The 5,635-nt window shown below is 30.9% G+C and overlaps 1 pseudogene across 1 annotated transcript; it reads left to right on the forward strand.

Moving 5' to 3' along the window:
• The first annotated feature begins 1,392 nt into the window (after nucleotides 1-1,392).
• LOC144566574 (deoxymugineic acid synthase 1-B-like) lies at nucleotides 1,393-4,416 on the forward strand (annotated as a pseudogene). The gene is made up of 4 exons (XR_013515225.1): nucleotides 1,393-1,732; nucleotides 3,019-3,262; nucleotides 3,510-3,690; nucleotides 4,026-4,416. The product of XR_013515225.1 is annotated as a deoxymugineic acid synthase 1-B-like (transcript).
• Nucleotides 4,417-5,635: the final 1,219 nt, after the last annotated feature.

The raw sequence follows: 5,635 nt of genomic DNA on the forward strand, positions 1-5,635 counted from the left end.
ATACATATTTTAGGAGGATTTTATGTATAGCCCTCAAAATCTTAACATTACGTATTTCTCTCTCTAAAATTCATAATATTATATTTACCCTTATAATTTTAAAACACTCACAAATTTATCCAATTTATTGATTTTTCTATTAAAAACTCGTTTTAAATTTATACATGACCCATTATACCATTTATTAGAAAATATGTAGTACGCGTAAGAAAATTTTTATGTTGATTAACTGATCTATTTTCGATGACAAATAGTTCATTTATCTACTTGTGAGACATACGGATACACTATGGCATTTAAGTATATGCTTGTGTATATTTCACAAGTAAGAAAATAATCAATTTGCTCTAAAAATTGATCAATTAGAATACTAAATATTTATCTTATATATGTACATTTCTTTTATTTACTTTAATAAAGGTTAAAATGGATGCATCATAAATTTAAAATGAGTTTTAATATGAAAGTCAATAAATTGAGTATATTTGTATGTTTTCTAAATTTAGAAGGATTAATATAATACTATGAAATTTAGAGAGAGGAATATGCGAATGGGATAGTATCTGCGAGGATAAAAAGTGACTATTTGCAAGGGTATACTGACAAAAACATGTTATTTCGGATCGTATCAGTATTACCGACAGGAGTATCCACGATAATACCCTCAAAGATATTATTTCATTCTTGTAGTGACATAATTTTGAGATTTTTGAGAGAGGTATGAAATTTCCAATTGAGTAAATGAGTTTTAAAATTTAGAAGGGTAAATATAATATTTATAGAGTAATTAAATACGTAATTTTGAGATTTTTAAAAGATACACATGAAATTCTTCATTTCTGAAAAACAAAGGTGCTTGGGCAATCTCTTACAGCACCTTAATTACATTCCATTAAGCAACTTTTAATCAAGTTGAAATGCTTGAATCTGTTTATTAATTGCTTAATGGAAACATGCCCATTAATTAATAATGAATTTTCCAATTATTAATTAAATATCTCTCCTCGAGTTTGACCTTCAACGACGTCCATTTCTCTGTATTAGCCCCTCGCAGTCCCACCCCCACAACAATATTTAATAATAACCAAAAGATCTCATAAACACCTCTACCCAATACAATACATTACCTCTATAATATTAATATATTACATTTTTTTCACACTATTGCATGCTTCAGCCCTCTCTCAAGTCTCAGCCTACGTACATAACTGCTTAATTGTCACGTGAACTAAGCCAGCAATTTTGTAGTTAATTAATTACACGCAGATACCCTGACACGGAGACACGACGAGGGCCCTTTAATTTGTTTTGCAAATATACACCAAATCAAGGGACCGAAACGCAAAGTTCTATCAAAGATAAAACATCCTAGCCACTCGATCAGCCCCATAGCTCCATTTCCATCTAAGAGAATGGGAACCTTCCCTGAAGTGCACCTAAACACGCTCTCCGGCCCCAAGGCCATGCCGCTAATCGGCTTGGGCACGGCCGTTTACCCCTTCGCCGGGTCTGAAACAATGCAGGAAGCCATATTGTCTGCAATCAAGCTAGGCTACCGCCATTTTGACACTGCGGCTCTCTATCAGTCTGAAAAGCCACTAGGCGAAGCCATTGCTAGGGCTATCTCAACGGGTCTTGTGGGGTCCCGAGATGAGCTCTTCATCACCTCAAAGCTCTGGTGCAGTGATGCGCATCCGGATCGAGTCATGGGTGCACTTCAGACAACACTTCGGTAAGAGTTTGGTTTTTTTTTTTTTTTTTTTCTCTATTTTATTCAACTAAAACATTGTACTGAGTCTTAATTAAGGTATCTCTTTTAGCGAGTAAATTGTTTTTCATTAATAATTTCAGTTAAAGTTAAACACAAAGTACCTAATGCAAAGGTTTCAACATATATATGCGCGCGCTAAGCCGCTAACTATATATAATCATAATCTAGCATGCAATAGTTGTACGTACCATAATAAACTATGATTTTTATTTGGGAGAATTTCATATATACCACTCAAAAACTATGAAATTACATATTTACCATCCAAATTTTTGTAATTACATATTTACCATCTACAAATCTAATAACTCACATATTTACCTAATATAACTTTAGTATATATCAAATATACCCAAAACTCAGATTAATTATGTTTAATTTTCTTAAAACTATAATTAATCAAGAATTAACTTAGCACCCTCTATTTCTTTCCTTAGAGCCGTTCTCCTTTATACCCAATATAAAAGATTAAAATTAAACAAATATTCCAAACTGAGCCAATAACAAAACACAAATTCTCAAACTCATTTACTACTTTGATAAAGGGCTGCGATATCATCGTCGAATTTAGTATGAGTTATTTTGTTAGAAAAGTTAGAGCGATTACCTTATTTTTAGACAATTAAGCTGGAGTTGGAATTCTTAAATTCAAGTCCGCTGCCCCTTCTCTCCGAGTTTAAGCAGAAAAGACGAGATGAGAAGAGAGTTTATATAAGCGAAAATGAGAAGTTACGTCAAAAAAGACAGGAGAAAAATTTGTATGCAAAAAATTGGGGTAAAGAAGGAGAAAAGACTAAATTACTTATTAATTATATTTTATATAATCTTAAACTTAATTAATCTCATTTTTTGATTAATTGAGTAAATATGTGAGTTTTTAGATTTTTAGATGGTAAATATGTAATTATAGAAATTTGGATGGTAAATACGTAATTTCACATTTTTAAGTGGTATATATGAAAGTCTCCCTTTTTATTTTGTACAGTGAGATATATGTTTTATTTTGTACAACAAACTAACACTAGATATTTTATTTGCGGATTCCATTTTTTTTTCCTTAAAATTATATTTCCGGTATCTTTCTTCTATTTCTGACGTATTGGCCCCTTGAGGTAAAAAACAAAACAGTGTTATTTACTTGAATGAAATACATTTATCTCATATATATAATGTTTTTTGTATAAAGAAAAAAAAATCCATCTAGCTATTCCTTTTTAACACTACATACAATTTGTTTTTTTATTCAGTAATCTCCAAATGGAATATGTTGATCTATATCTAATACACTGGCCAGTGAGCACAAAGCCCGGCCGGTACGAGCTGCCTTTCCCAACGGATGAGATCGAGGTATTCGACATGCGCTCTGTCTGGGAGGCGATGGAGGAGTGCAACCGTCTCGGCCTCGCCAAGTCAATTGGTGTGAGCAATTTCTCCTGCAAGAAGTTGGAGCTTCTGCTCTCCTTCGCAAAAATCCCTCCGGCTGCCAATCAGGTAATTAATTTGTCAATAAAATTTCCTATTGGTTAAATTAAAAAATACTCAACGTTGATTAGTGATTAATCAATAAAGGGTGAAAGTATTAACAAAACCCTATTAATTATCAGTAATCCAAAGGAAGCAAACATTCATTGTTAATGTATATATAAATATTATAATTGGAAATTATAATTATTTTTCTTAAGTTTTAATTAACGGATGACAATTAATTAAGTCCTTTTAATTATGCATGTGAATTAAGGTGGAGGTAAATCCCCTTTGGCAACAGAAGAAGCTAAGAGAATTTTGCAAAGAGAAGGGAATTAAAATGTGCGCCTACTCTCCTTTGGGTGCTAAAGGAACACTATGGGGGTACAGATCAAGTCATGGCAAGTAAGGTGTTGCAAGAGATTGCTCAAGCAAAGGGCAAATCATTGGCTCAGGTATATATATATATATAGACCTGTGCTAGCATTAACAATCATACTTTGAGTCGTTTTCTAAACAAACAGATCACTCAAAATTTTGAAAATTGGAAATTTCAAATGTTTAATTGGAGTAACGAAGCTCCCTTTTTATTAAAATAAATTAATTATTCTTGCACAGTTGCACCTCATGTTTGCATTCCAAATATATTTATACTTAAATATTTAGTCAAATAATTTACTTAGTGGGCCTTACTGGGCCCTAGATGGTCGTCCCTAAAACGATTGCCATAAAATCAATGACTTAAAATTTTTTTTACTAAACTAATTGTAATGGATATGATTTGTCTCAGATTTGTCTGAGATGGGTATTTGAGCAAGGAGACTGTGTACTTGTGAAAAGCTTCAATGAAGAAAGGATGAAACAGAATCTGGACATATTAAATTGGGAATTGACTGCTGACGAAAGAGAAACAATTAATCAAATATCACAACGCAAGGGATTTCCAGGTGTAGAGTTTGTTTCATGCAATGGGCCCTACAAGACCCTTGAAGAACTTCGGGATGGTGAAATTTAGCTGTTTTTTAATAAAGAATCAACAACAAAAATAATTATAGGACTTGCCTTTGTTTGATTAGTAGATGTTGTTTGTACTGAAATTGCTTTATGAAGGCAATTACGAATCTTCAAACTGTCTTTTAATATATTATAGTTTAGTTTCCTGAGGCTTTTTCAGCAAATTATTTGTCTAGATAATAGTGTATGTCTCATCCATCCATTAGATTCATATTCTCTCTTTGCAAACCGCATATACAGACTCCTCAAGCTAGCTCAGAAAACTTATCTGAGGCTGTGAAGGTATGATCTCTCTTTGTATAACAAAAAAAAAAAAAAAAAGAATTAGTTTAGGGGGAATTTCATGTATACCCCTCAAATAGGGTTGTTCAAACGAATTGATTTGTTTGGTTTTCAACTGACCTAAAAATTTTTGGTTTAAATGGATTAGTTTTTTTTGGTCTAAATAGATCGGTTCGGTTGAATTTGTATATTTTTTGATTTAAATGGATTGGTTCAGTTTAGATTTTTCAAAATCGACTAAACCGAATTGACGGAATTATAATGGTTTAAATATGATTTATATTTTGTTTGGTTCAATAATCGCTTACTTCCTTCCATTTTGGTTTGGATATTTTAGAACATCTACATATTTTGTATTTAATTGAACAATGTGTGTAATATTAGCTTGATACTTGTATCTATGAAATTACTAATGTATTAGTATATATATTGAGTTTTGATTTTTCTTTTAAATCTAATCTCTCTTATAGTTTTATTCAGTTCAACAAAACAAATTGAAATTTAATTTGGTTCAAACGGTTCAGTTGGTTCGGTATGTTTTTAAAAATAAAAAAATTTGGTATCCCTATTTTATTTCGGTTTCAATTGAACCAACCGTTTGAACACTGCTACTCAAAAACTTTAAAATTAGGAATTTTCCCCTCTAAGCTTCATAATACCATATTTACCCTTCTAAACTTCAAAAACTCACAAATTTACTCATTTTATTATATTTTCTATTAAAACTCATTTAAAATTTATAAAATACCCAATTTTACCCTTATTAAACAATAAAAAAAAATATGTAACATGTTTAAGAAAAATGTTAGTCTTCAAATTAGTCAATTTTTTTAGAATAAATGGTTAATTTGTCTGCTTTTGGCGTATATTCAGTGACATTTATGTATAAGCTTATGCATACGTCAGAAGTACATAAATGAATTATTTGCCCTCGAAAATGAAGAATGACATTTTTCTTAAACATGGTAGAGGGTAAAATTGGGTATTTTATATGATATACATATTGTTTTTCTTATAAAATTGTTGTTCATTAATTTTTATACAATTTAATTAATACTTGATATTTACTAAACACTATTAAATATAAATATTTTACTTCATATT

The sequence above is a fragment of the Carex rostrata genome, chromosome 15 (genome assembly GCF_964058835.1).
Source record: "Carex rostrata chromosome 15, lpCarRost1.2, whole genome shotgun sequence".
Classification (NCBI taxonomy): Eukaryota; Viridiplantae; Streptophyta; class Magnoliopsida; order Poales; family Cyperaceae; genus Carex; species Carex rostrata.